This window comes from Asparagus officinalis, chromosome 5 (genome assembly GCF_001876935.1).
Source record: "Asparagus officinalis chromosome 5, Aspof.V1, whole genome shotgun sequence".
NCBI classification, from domain to species: domain Eukaryota; kingdom Viridiplantae; phylum Streptophyta; class Magnoliopsida; order Asparagales; family Asparagaceae; genus Asparagus; species Asparagus officinalis.
In genome coordinates this window covers 116,891,088-116,905,804 of record NC_033798.1, presented here as the reverse complement: position 1 = coordinate 116,905,804, position 14,717 = coordinate 116,891,088, and the positions used below count along the sequence as shown (strand labels likewise).

Here is a 14,717-nt window from a genome sequence, read left to right as displayed (position 1 = left end):
ACAAAATTAATCTATGCATATAATTCATAACAGATCTAAATATTAAAATGATGAGTCGATGAGCAAGAGCACAAAATTAATCTATGCATATAATTCATAACAGATCTAAATATTAAAATGATGAGTCGATGAGCAAGAGCACAAAATTAATCTATGCATATAATTCATAACAGATCTAAATATTAAAATGATGAGTCGATGAGCAAGAGGGATCTTGCTATGTGTCATGCACGCTGACGTACTCCTATTCTCTCGGGTTGTACGTCAAAGTTAGAGGACGAACACGTCCAGCTTGGAGACACGCCAGAGCCAGAGTATCCTCAGCAATAGTGTTTTGCAGCCAGAGTTGAAGAAGAAGCCGAAGCTTAGTTTTTTTTCCTTTAGTCAGTTGATTGACTAAGTTTACTTTGCAGTACTTCCTTTTTATTTCTGTTGGACGATGTATTTTCATATTTCTTTAGTACTTAGTCAGATTGTTTTATAATAAGGGCATGTTTGACCCAAATTTTGTGTCTCGGATGATATATTATTTGTGATATGGCTCATTTCTTTTTTGAGTTGTTTATTATATTTTTGCTAATTGTGATCGGGACCTATGACTTCGTATTTTATTGTTTGACACTTAGCGTATTAGATTGAGTAAAAATGTGTAGGCATTTAAAAATACCTATGGGTGTCCGCACACAGCTCGAGACGGAGAGAAGACGACGAACGTTATTATCCGAGTCTAAGGGGATTATCTGACACCGACAAGCGCAGGAGGCAAAACGGTGAACCTGCGCGCTCAATAGTCAGCTCGCGCGCGTCGATCAACTCGCACGCGTCAATCAGTTCATGCGCGTCAATCAGCTCGCGTGCGCCAATTAACTCACGCGCGTCGGTCAACACGCGTGGAGCGTACAAGTCAACACGACGGGCGAATAAACGAAACGATAGAAAATACAAGTCCCGGAGGATCGAAAGAACACCAAAGGCTAAAACCCCACGCCCGTACGGTTCGACCCGCGCGGGTCAGATCGTGCCGCCCCACGCCTCCCGCGCTTTTTTGACCCCCGGATGCGTCTTTGACGGTTTTGATCGGTTTTCTCGGTTTTTTGTCCGTTTTAGGGGGTTCCCAACTGACTTGATATCATCTATAAAAATGATTAGGCCGTTATTAACTGAAGATAAGGTCAAATCAATCATTCTTATCTGAAAACCCCCAACCGAAGCCTATAAATACAGGCCTCGAGGCTTATTTCACAGGAGTGAATTATTATCAAGACGTGGAGGTGCTGCTGGATTGAGGAGTCAATGAGCACGAATTTTAGCAAAGGCAAATCAGATCCCGACGAACTCTAGTATAAAGAAGGAGCTATTCGAAGGATCTGAAGCCCGATCCCACCGTTCCTTGAGATTAGGCTTGGTCTTAATATCGAGAAGAGTACTGATTTCGCTTGGTCGATCTCAATGCTTCAAATCAAATATTCCCTCGGTGAAGGCGAAGCTCTGCCCAATTTTTTATCAACCGGATCCAGATCTAAGGCGGTCCACGGATATTAAAATCCCCGACACAAGCAAAAATCCCGCATAAGCAGAAGACCGATAAACGATCTCCCTGTATTTGTTTGATAAAGTTGTAAACTTTTTATTTTCATTGTGTAAGGAGATCTTATAAAAAATCAAATTTTTTATTTTTATTCGAGTTTATTATAACGATCAAAGTTGTAATAGATTCAATGACAATGAAACTTTTGACCAAAACAAGCTGGCAGCTATAGTAGGAACCAACAGCTTCGTTGCTGAAGCTGTCATGTCGCAACCTCGGATCTGCATCCCGGTTAAAGAAGTGGTCGAATATGAGTTCGACCAACTAAAGTTCGAGGAGTATCTATCGTCCCCCTCCTCTAGATCCTCCGCTCCTCACAAGCGTAGGAAGATCAACGCCCTTGTCGCTGCAACGACTGCACTTCACAACGCCCCTCCGGCCTCCAATGAAGTCGGAGTTACAGATTTGAACTCCTCCTCAATCAAGGAGTTGAGTACTAAAGGTGCACCTATTTTATCAAAAAGAGCTCGCCAAAGGCAACGCCAACGCCTCGCACGCCAGTTCGCTAAGACTTTGGAGCCCGTAGACGGGATCCGTTACGAAATGGATCTAAAATTCAAGGAGCATCGAGCACCCCAACAGCGAGCATATGTCCTCTCCTCCAAACCATCAGCAAGTGAATGGATCCAAGTCAAAAGGATCTGTTAAACACTTGAGGAGAGAATTCAGAAGCGTCGCGTGCTGCTTGCCCACGCATGAATTTTTTTTTCAAAAGGCACAAATGATGCGGAGAAGGACACAGCCAAGAAACAATCAAGGTTGCATCAAACTTGGAGACCAAAGTCCGAAATAGCGGCCAAAAAGATTAAAAAATGCGTGTCACCCAGATCCGACCCTCATGCTCGCGGGTCACCCGGATCCGACCCTCCAGCTCGCGGGTCACCGGGATCCGACCCTCCAACCCGCGGGTCACTCAAATCTGACCCGCGTTAGGGTCAAAACAGAAGAAGTTTTGCACCTGTTTCATCGATCCCTTTGAGTTCCACACCTCCGGTGGAGCACCACGACAGCGTGGATTTGTCCCGATTTAAGATGAAGATCACGGATCGTCTTGGTCCTTCGCACACGGGTCAAGGCAAAGCCCCGGTCAAAGAACGCTTGGGTTGGGAGACTAAATCCCGAGCAATTACTCGAGCTGGGGGTCGTACATGGAAAACTCCTATAATTGACTACCACGGACGACGAATTAAAGTCCAAGAGTCTGTCAAGAGTTCACGCTTACAAGAGCATAGATCTAAACGTGTGACTCTTGAACACACTGACAGAGTGTTACGTCCCCAGAAAGAAACGTATTCGTCTGAAGACGACGTTACACCTAGGGATTCGTGCCAACACACGATGGGTTGCTCCGGTCATCAGACCGATGAGTTGTACTATCGGACTGGGGGTACAAACAAGTCTCGAAAAAGAAGTACCCAGGAGATGGATTGTCACTGTCCGTGTGCTAAACTAATCAGGGCAGTATTATCAGCGTGTAGCTGCCCCAAGACCGTTCCGCAGAGGGTCTCGGTATTTGAGAGGATCTCTAACGGAGCGACTAAGTCCAAGCCAAAATGTTTCCGCAAGAAACAATCGGCCGTTCAAGGTGACGAACTTCCGAAAGGCACAATAAATATAGCTAATAAGGGAAAGTCGATTCGACCTTCTAGCTCTGACCCGCTTATATCGCATTATCTAACCCGGTTACGATCGGGACCCATTAGACAAAGAGACTACCAGAGAATGCAGAGAGGGTTATCCTCGGATGATGAAACATCATATGCCAACTCTGCAGTCGTTTCTGATAAAACGGTGTCCAGCCCAGGACAATCCCGCGAAGTGTTTAAGATTAATACCGAGGAAGTAGCCAAAATGGTTGAGGATGCCTTGGCCAAGCAAAAAGAGAACTTCAAGTTCGAAATGAAAATGGCTATGCGGCGGATGAGGGAAGAACATGACCAACAAATCCGAGCTTTGTCAAATTAACTTGGTGAATCCAGTCGTCACAACATTGCTAACCAAGCAAATAGTGATTTAGATGTGGATGAACGCCTCAATGCTGATAACCCTCCTGTTAACCAAAACACGAGGATGGCCCCACTAAAGATAACAATGCTGGTTGTGGTTCCACCGAAGATGACAATGCTGGGGGTGGCCACGTTATCCACTTTAAATCGTCCAAGGCCCGATACGAGCGAGGATAAGAAAATAAAAGATCTCGAGAGAAAAATCAACGCTCTAATGTCTGCTCAAGAGGTGAAAAGGACCGGCATTCCACGTCCCTATCCAAGAGAGTGGGATTCAATAGCATACCCAACGAAGTTCAACCTGATTAACTTCACGTCGTTTGATGGGAAGGGTTCGCCCACTCAGCATTTGATCTACTTCAAGTCCCACTTGGGCATGATCTCCGACAATGAAGCATTGATGGTCCGGTCATTCATTGGCACCCTTCGCGGGCCCGCCTTTGATTGGTACCATCGTCTCAAGCCTATAAGCATCAACAACTAGGACGACCTGGAGAACCTATTTCTCGCTCACTTCTTTGACGATGACACTGAAGTGTCAATCAGGACACTCTTCGATAAGAAGCAAGAAGACAACGAGACGGTCAATGACTTCGTCAAACGCTTTCGAAATAAGGCGATGAACTGCCAAGATCTGATCATGGAGGACTTCATCCTACAAACCTGTCACAACAACCTCTTCTTGGACGTGTTGGAAGTTATGGGAGTAGCACCGTCCAACACCTGGAAAGAGTTAAAAGTGCGCGGAGAGCGGGCTGAACGCTTCCTCAGAAGGAAACAGGCCGAGAGAAGCCAACTGATGGCTAATCCTCCGAACTCAAGCTTCATCTCCCGTGGCGAAGGCACCTGCAGCAGTTGTTGATGCTAATCAAACGTCATAACAACAACCCCGAAGACAGTAGAAGACTTCAGGTTCAAGACTCCAAAAAGAGTACTCCTTCAAGGACAAAGACGTTCCAGCCATCTTCGAATCCCTCCTTAAAAATAACAAGATCAAGCTACCACCTATCGTAAATCAGGAGGAAGCTGACAGCACTACGGATCCAAAGTACTGTACGTACCACAGGAGGATCTTTCATCCCACCATGGATTGCTTTACTCTTAAGAATAGCATCCAAACCTTGGTTGAAGCCGGCGTCATAACGCTGGGATAAGCCAGATAAGAACGACAATACTCCGACAAGTATAATAGTATAAACTGCTCCTTCCGACACTCCAAAGAGTATACGAGTATAAACTGCTTCTCAATACTCCAACAGGTATACGAGTCTAAACTGTTTCCTTTCTTTCACGGGAAGTTTCTAGAGAATCTTATATTCTTAAGGATAACCCGAATATGTGACTGAGAATAACGTACTCCTCATTAGACCCAGTTTTACAAAGAAAGCTGGGGGTGGATAATTCATGTAACGGGAAGTTCCCGGAAGAATGTTAAATGTAATATTCTTAGGGATAACCCGATCATTACGAACAAAATGATAAATACTAAACTCCCACTATTCTTAGGGATAACCCGATCATTACGAACAAAATGATAAATACTAAACTCCCACTGTGATTTCTGAATATTCTTTTGTTGACGACTCACAGTCTTCCACCACAAAATTCCTCACCGATCAGTCTAATTGACGGTGAGACCATCAAAATTCCTTTCGGTTAAATCCATTCAAACTTTCGATGTATCTGTGCACTCAATAGCCTCATTGTTAGATTCCGAACATGGTAACCAGAATTTTAATGTCCTAATCTTTGACGAATTGTCAAATCCCTTCATGTTAAGTTCTTATCACTTGACACCAAGAATCTCCATTGAGTAATCGGTATAAGTCAACACTCCCACTGTGATTTGTACTCCCACTCCAACTATCTACCTGGTCAAACCTTCTTACAGTTAGGACCACAACCAAAATCTCCTCTCGATTCCTCCAATGAACGAGAGGTCCAGAAATTGAGCGATCAAACCTTCCTACAGTTAAGATCGTCTCAAAACTCCTACTCGGTCAAACCTTTTTACAGTTAGGACCACAACCAAAATCCCCTCTCGATTCCTTCAATGAACGAGAGGTCCATTTTCAAATTAAGTGATCAAACCTATAAAAGTTAGGGTCGCCTCAGTTCCCCCCTCTCGGTCAAAACCATAGAACGATTATGGCCAAACTTGGGATTCCTTTTCGATAAACGGAAAGCTCTCATCCTCTTTCCCCTTCGGTCAAACCTATAAAAGTAAGGTCTGAAGTCAGAATTTCATTTTTTAGATCAGGTAACTAATACTATAAAAGTTAGGGTTATCTGAATCTATTCGATTCTCGAAGTGGAGATCTCACTCTTAATTTCACCTTGTCCGGATTCTCGAAGTGGAGATCTCACTTGGAGTTTCCTTCGCAACTGGAAAAAGAATATAAAATTCTTTCTTCCTAGTATCGGGTTCGTCTTTGCCCCAAGAGAAGACACCACATTTTCAACCCTCATAATCCGTGCTTCACATGCACAGAGAATTTTATCCTAAAGCCTAAATAGGGATAAGTCAGCGCTTAACCCGCGCTGCTGGGTGGTTCGTTCCTGTGAAAATGACCGAGTCTACGTATTTAGCATCGTAGCAATAAAAATTCATGTATTTTTATGCATGGGGAATTTTATCCCGAAACCTGAGTAAGGATAAGTCAGTGCCTAACACGTGTTGTCGGTTTAGTCTTTCACCGATTGAAAAAGAAACCAGAATCCAGTCTGGGCATTTTATCCCGAAGCCTAAGTAGGGATAAATCAGCGCTTAACCCACGCTGCTGGGTGGTTCGTTCTCGTGAAAACGACCGAGTCTACGTATTCAGCATCGTAGTAATAAAAAAATTCATGCCTTTTTATGCATGGGGAATTTTATCCCGAATCCTAAGTAGGGATAAGTTAACGTCTAACACGCGTTGCCAGTTTAGTTTTTTATCGATTGAAAAAGACACCAGAATCAAAGTCTGGGGAATTTTATCCCGAAGCCTAAGTAGGGATAAGTCAGCGCCTAACACGCATTGTCGATTAATTTTTGACAATAAAAAAGATAAAAGCCCACATATTCGACATTGTGGCAGGTTGTTATTCATAACGTCAAAATCCGAACCTTACATGTACGGGGAATTTTGTCCTGAATCCTAAGTAGGGACAAGTCGGCGCCTAACACGCATTGCCAGTTTAGTCTTTCACCGATTGAAGAAGGCACCAGAATCCAAGTCTGGAGACTTTTATCCCGAAGCCTAAGTAGGGATAAGTCAGCGTCTAACACGCGTTGTCGAGTAGTCTATTCCCGTAAGAAAGATGAAGTCTACGTACTCAATATCGTAGCACTAAGAGAATAAACTCTCTTAGCACAACATCACATGCGGAACGGACTTAAACAATCTGCATGCAAGCCCGATTCAAATGGTAATCGGTAAAGGCAAGTCAAATCAGTTGAAGGCTGAGGATTTGTAAAAAATCCTAAGTCAGCGTCTAACACGCGTTGCCGGATAGTCTATTCTAGTGAGAAAGACGAAGTCTATTCAATATCGTAGCACTAAAAAAGTTAACTCTTTTAATACAACGTTACGTGCAGAACGGGTCTAATCAATCTGCATGCTAGCCCGACTCAAATGGTAGTCGGTAAAGGCTAATCAAACCCGTTGATGACTGAGAATTTGCTAAAAATACTATAAATACAAGTCATTGACGCATCAGCTTCATTAGTTGGTCTCGTGACTTGAGCATCCAACAACATCGGGATAAGATCCATATCTGCAGACGAAACAACTTTAATAGTTGGTCCTGCAGCACAAAATTTGAGACTGTCACGCTCTAACGCCTTAAGAGCTTAAACTGTGTAGACTCGAGCAAACGTACGAGTATAAACTGTGTTAACGTCGGTCAACGCATTACAGTAAACGTCAATGCCGATCAACGAATCAGTAATTCCACCAAAGTAAGAAAAGATGATTCTAATGAGTTCCATTACAATCAGATATCAATTCCCGACGAAGATGATCAGTTCAAAGTCAACTCAATGACACGAGCTAAATTCAGAAACATACACATTAACTTTAGTTTAAGATTTCGATAACGGTCAGACGATAAACATAGGAGACGACGAACGTCGTTATCCGAATCTAAGAGGATTATCTGACGCCGACAAACACAGGAGGCGAAACAGCGAACCTGCGCGCTCAACAGTCAGCTCGCGCACGCCGGTCAACAAGCACGCATCAATCAGTTCGTGCGCGTCAATCAGCTCGCGTGCGCCAATCAGCTCGCGTGCGTCGGTCAACACGCGTGAAGCGTACAAGTCAACACGACTGGCAAGTAAACGAAACGACAGAAAATACAAGTCCCGAAGGATCAGAAGAACACCAAAGGCTAAAACCCCGCACCCGTGCAGTTCTACCCAAGCCCGCGTGGGTCGGACGAATCCGACCCGCGCGTGCGCGGGTCGGATCCGTCTGACGAGCGCGAGCATGGGTCGGATTCATCTGAGGTGCGCAAGCGCGGGTCAGATCGTGCCGCCCCGCGCCTCCCGCACTGTTTCGACCCCCTGATGCATTTTTGACGGTTTTGATCGGTTTTCTCGGTTTTTATCCGTTCTAGGGGGTTCCTAACTGACTTGATATCATCTATAAACATGGTTAGGCCGTTATTAACTGAAGATAAGGTCAAATCATTCATTCTTATCCGAAAACCCCCAACCGAAGCTTATAAATATAGGCTTAGGGGCTCATTTCACAGGGGCGAATTATTATCAAGATGTGGAGGTGATGATGGATTGAGGAGTCAAGGAGCACGAATTTCAGCAAAGGAAAATCAGATCCCGGCGAACTCCAGCATAAAGAATGAGCTATTCGAAGGATCTGAAGCCTGATCCCACCGTTCCTTGAGATTAGGCTTGATCTTAATCTTGAGAAGAGTACTAATTTTGCTTGGTTGATCTCAGTGCTTCAAATCAAATACTCCCTCGGATATCAAAATCCCCGACACAGGTAAAGATCCCGCATAAGCAGAAGACCGATAAACGATCTCCCTGCGTTTATTTGATAAAGTTGTAAACTTTTTATTTTCATTGTGTAAGGAGATCTTATAAAAAGATTAATTTTTTTTTATTCGAGTTTTTATTATAACGACCAAAGTTGTAATAGATTCAATGACAATAAAATCAACTTTTGACCAAAACAAAATGGTCTAGTATTTATTTCTCCTCAGTCTAATATGTCGCGAGCTTATTCATATCCCGATTCCTATGTATTTTGGAAAGTGGGGCGTGACAGGTCCCACAAACCCACCATTAATAAGGAATTGACTCCCCAAATGAACAAAGGATTCCCCCATCACCAAAACCCCAAATTTCAAAACCCCATCACTCTTAGAAAACCCATCAACGAATCAATCTCAGAACCCATTAAAAATTTAAGAAAAAAAATAAAACTATGAAATAAATTTGGAAAAAGGGAGAGGGAACAGGTCCATCAGAGCTCGATGCCGAGAGAAGCAAAGGAAAACCGATGGTCGAAGTTGATGTTGAGCTTGGAATTGACAAAGGAGAGCACGACCTGCTTGATGGCGCACAAGAGGGTGGTTGGCCGGCCGTTAGGCCCATGAGCCTTCAACTCCAACTTGGATTCTACGTCGACGTCGATGCGGAAGAGGATGTATTGTTGCGGTACGGGCTAGGGGGAAGAGCATAAACCGGACCCACTTGTGGACCCTCTCTCTCTCTCTCTCTCTCTCTCTGGTTGGAGTGGCGATTGAAGGAGAGAGGTGTTTTTTGAGTAAGAAAGAAGAGAATGGAGGTTTTTAATTGAAAGTTTTGACTTTTTTCTGGGGTTTTCTACAAAACTCCCGCTAACTCTAGCCACGCTGGCGGCCACGTCGGAGTCACGTGAGAAAAATGGCCAGAAAATTAGATTCAGCCAAACTTAAGGCCTATTTGTCGTCGGAGTTCAGAAAATATACTAATATGGTACCGGAAAAAAATTATATGACAACCTATCACTATGGATAAACAAAATACATCAATTTGATCATTTTGTCAATTATTTAGTCTATTAAATAAAATTGCAGTAATGTTGCATATGTCTTGCCTAATATAATAATAGAGATAAGGTGAGGCAATTGCCATGCTCACATTTATTTCATCTTGCTTGCGTTGACCAATGGTTAAGAATCATATCTTGCTGTCCTTTGTGCAAACAAGATCTTGAGAAGTGAGCAACCTGAAGAACTTGTTCCTAAAAAAGGGTAAGTTAATTAACCCCCAAGAGCTGTCAGTGTTTTACAGAAAACCACCAAACCCAGTTAAAATCGTGATAAACCCTCAATAGCTTTTGGAGTTGTACAAAATCTCCATTAACTTTCCTCAATTTTGCAGATAACTCCTATAAAAAATATAAGATGCATTTTTAAAGTTATTGAGAGTTTTAGTGTAATAAACTCAAAAGATATTGAGGGTTTTCCGCAAAAGCTATTGGGCATTCAGTACCATTGTGAAAGTTATTGGGAGTTTACCCAAAACACTGAAAGGCCTTGAGGGTTTAGTGTAATTTAACAAAAAAAATGGAGAACTTGTATCTAAAACATTATCGTAAATTGTTTTCCTTACCGCAAGAGATGAAAAAGTGATAGAATATAGGGAAAAATGCTTTCATCCCCCAAAAGTTAAGAAAACGTGTTTCCCACCCCTAAAACTTTGTCAACGGGTGTTTTGCCCCCCCAAAAAAAAGATTCTGTTCTCTGAGCCCCAAAACACAAAACTCAAGAGATTAAAGTATGTGAAGACCATATTACCCTTCTCTCTCACTCTTTCTTTTTTTATTAAAATATGATGGGGATTATTTTATTATTTTCGTTTTCTCTCTATCTTTATCATAATGTACTGAGATGATAGTTGAAATGATTGATGATTATTATTTTATTATTTTCATTGTTTGTATTGGGAGATTGTTAAAGTTACGGGTTAATTGTTAATGTTACGAGTTACTTGTTAATGTTACGGGTCAATTGTTAAAGTTATGAATCCTCTCTCTCTCTCTCTCTCTCTCTCTCTCTCTCTCTCTATCATGATGTTACTTTGATGATATTAAAATGATTAAAGAGGATTATTATTTTATTATTTTTGTTTTTTATTCTTTTCGTATTTTTAGAATATTCGTTGTTAAGGATAATAATTGGTTGTAAAGGTTATGCATTGATTATTAAGGTTACGGGTTGGTTGTTAAGGTTACGGGTTTGTTGTTTAGGTTATGAGTTTGTTGTGTAGGTTACGGATTTGTTGTTAAGGTTACGAGTTTAATTGTTAAGGTTACGGGTTTAATTGTTACGGTTACGGTTTAATTGTTAAGGTTACGATTTAATTGTTAAGGTTATGGGTTTAATTGTTAAGGTTACGGTTTAATTGTTAAGGTTACGAGTTTAATTGTTAAGGTTACGGGTTTAATTGTTACGGTTACGGGATTAATTGTTAAGGTTATGGTTTTAATTGTTAAGGTTACGGGTTTAATTATTAAGGTTACAGGTTTAATTGTTAATGTTACGGTTTAATTGTTTAGGTTATGGATTTAATTGTTAAGGTTACGAGTTTAATTGTTAAGTTTATGGTTTAATTGTTAATGTTACGAGAGAGAGAGAAGGGATCCATAACCTTAACATTGACCCGTAACCTTAACAATTACACTCGTAACCTTAACAATTAAACCTGTAATCTTAGAAATTAAACCGTAACCTTAACAATTAAACCGTAACCTTAACAATTAAACCTGTAACCTTAACAATTAAAACCGTAACCTTAACAACTAAAACCATAACCGTAATAATTAAACCCGTAACCTTAACAATTAAATTGTAACCGTAACAATTAAATACGTAACCTTAACAATTAAACACGTAACCTTAACAATTAAACCCGTAACCTTAACAACAAATCCATAACCTACACAACAAACCCATAACCTTAACAACAAACCCGTAACCTTAACAACCAACTCGTAACCTTAACAATCAATGCATAACCTTTACAACCAACCATTATCCTTAACAACGAATATTCTAAAAATATGAAAAGAATAAAAAACAAAAATAATAAAATAATAATCCTCTTCAATCATTTTAATATCATCAAAGTAACATCATGATAGATAGATAGATAGATAGATAGATAGATAGATAGATAGAGAGAGAGAGAGAGAGAGCATTCATAATCTTAACAATTGACCCGTAACATTAACAATTAACTCGTAACCTTAACAATTAACCCGTAACTTTAACAATCTCCCAATACAAACAATAAAAATAATAAAAAATAAAAATAATAAAATAATTCTTATCAATCATTTCAACTACCATCTAAGTACATCATGATAAAGAGAGAGAGAAAATGAAAATAATAAAATAATCATCATCATATTTTAATAAAAAAAAGAAAGAGAGAGAGAAGGGTATTATGGTCTATCATATTTTAATAAAAAAAAGAAAGAGAGAGAGAAGGGTATTATGGTCTTCACATATTTTAATCTCTTAGGTTTTGTGTTTTGGGGGCTCAGAAGAGAAGGGTATTATGGTCTTCACATATTTTAATCTCTTAGGTTTTGTGTTTTGGGGGCTCAGAGAACAGAATCTTTATTTTTAGGGGTAAAATACTCATTGACAAAGTCTTGGGGGTGGGAAGCACGTTTTCTTGGCTTTTGGGGGCTGGAAGCATTTTTTCCTAGAATATATATAAGATCAAAGAGTACTTTTCCCCTGGGCTTCGAGCACCTAGCAGGGGGTGTTGGATTTAATCTAATAAATCTATTTGTGGGCACATATGATTAATCAATGTGTATTGCTATCTTTCAGGATAACCCACTAAAGTGATCAATTAAGTTGGGTTAATTTGGTATTTAAATAAGTCATGGGGTTATATGTGCAGATACCAGGTTGTAATTGTGATTTATTGAGGGGCTAAATTATAAAAGTACAACATCTATAAATAAGGGGTTATGGTCCCTAACCTAGGGTTACATTCTCTAATTCTCTACACCCCCATCTAGCTAGAGAAATTCGGATTTAGAGAAACCCTAAGGTTAGAAGATCAAAACCCATCTCAAGATCAAGCAATGGATTCAGGTATAAGCTTCCGCTCTTTTGATTATTGTTAATCTCTTTGAATTAATCATGGCTATATGGTTTTAGATCTCAAGTTTTATGATTCAGATCTAACAAGTGGTATCAGAGCCACCTTGATTAATTCTTAGGGATTTAAGTTTTATTGGGTTTTTGATCTTAAATCTCTGGTTAAAGATTCAATTTTTGGGGTTCGGATGAACAATAAATTTTTTGGGTTCGGATGAACAGTAAATTTTTTTTGGTTCGGGTGAACAGTAAATTTTTTTGGGTTCGGATGAACAGTAAAAAAATTTTGTTCGGATGAACAGCAAAAAAATTTTGTTCGGATGAACAGTAACTTTTTGGAATTTTCTTTGATTTTTTCTTCAATTTTTTCCAATTCTGGATCTGTTTTGAAAATAAAAAATCAAAGATTTTTGGGTTTGTCGGCGACGGTTTCAATTTGAAACCCTAAGGGTTCGTGCGTGCGTGAAACGTGGCGAAAATTAAGGAGGTGGTTGCCTCAAACGAACCTCGCGTTCGTTCAATTTTAACCGAGCTTCGCGCTCAACGAACCTCGCGTTCGTTCTAAAGTGAACATCGCGTTCAACTCAGGTGAGCGTCAAGCTCAATTTTAACGAACCTCGCGTTCGTTCTAAGGTGAACCTCGCGTTCAACTCAGGTGAGCGTCAAGCTCAATTTTAACGAACCTCGCGTTCGTTCTAAGGTGAACCTCGCGTTCAACTCAGGTGAGCGTCAAGCTCAATTTTAACGAACCTCGCGTTCGTTCTAAGGTGAACCTCGCGTTCAACTCAGGTGAGCGTCAAGCTCAATTTTAACGAACCTCGCGTTCGTTCTAAAGTGAACCTCGCGTTCAATTCAGGTGAGCGTCAAGCTCAAATTTGACGAACCTCGCGTTCGTGCTTCAGTCGAGCCTCGCGTTCGAACTTCAGACGAACCTCACGTTCGTACTTCAGACGAACCTCGCGTTCGTACTTCAGTCGAACCTCGCGTTCATTTTTTTTAAACACCTCGCGTTCGTACTTCAGACGAACCTCGTCTCGTACTCAATACAGTCGAACCTCGCGTTCGAAGTTAAGGGAACTTCGTGTTCATTATGGTTAAGCCTCGGCTGTGAGACCCCAATTAAGTTTTTGGAAATTCAGTTGATTTAAATTTTTTAATTTAAATCTAATTCGGTTTTTTAATCAATTATTTAATTCAAATATATGACACTAAGGTATTAAGGTTGTCTCTCACTCCAATTGATTAATTGAAACAAGAAGTTGCCAAAGTAACCTCTCTTGTGTAGATTGTTCATGAGGAATGTGAGATGTTTGTGTGTATGCTTTCGTGTAAATATTTAATCGGCCCAAAGGAAGGTTAATATTTATTTAGACTGTATACACATCTGCGATGATAAGCGTGTGACAATTATAAGGTTTACATGTGAATAATGAATCGATCCAAAGATAGTTTCATTATTTGACATGAGTTATTGTCAATGTTTGATCATTGCAACAAGGTATCACTTACAAGTTAATATTACTGTCCAAAGACTTGATATTAATGTTGTGCCGGTATCTTGGATGGGGATTGTCATTATTTGAATTTTATTGATTATGGTTATTGATGTGAGCATTCTTTTGTTTTATTTCAGCTAATGCATCTGCTGCAACAATTTCTGCTAACATCAACTCAATTCCCATGCTAAATGGGACAAACTTCAAGGTTTGGAAAGAGAACATATTAATTGTTCTTGGCTGCATGGATCTTGACTATGCATTAAGAACTGAACAACCCCAACCTCTCAATGCGGATAGCACTCCTGATGCAAAGAAGGAGCATGAGAAGTGGGAGCGTTCAAATCGCATGAGTCTTATGATCATTAAGCGCGGCGTTCCGGAAGCCTTCAGGGGCATAGAATCCGAAGGGATTACTAAGGCTAAAGATTTCCTTGCCGAAATTGAGAAGCGTTTTGCGAAAAACGATAAGGTAGAAACAAGCACGCTTTTAGCTCGCTTGATTTCAATGAAGTA

General features: G+C 40.6%; 1 pseudogene; it reads left to right on the top strand.

Moving 5' to 3' along the window:
- Window positions 1–9,807, top strand: part of LOC109842447 — a 17,575-nt pseudogene extending 7,768 nt beyond the window's left edge.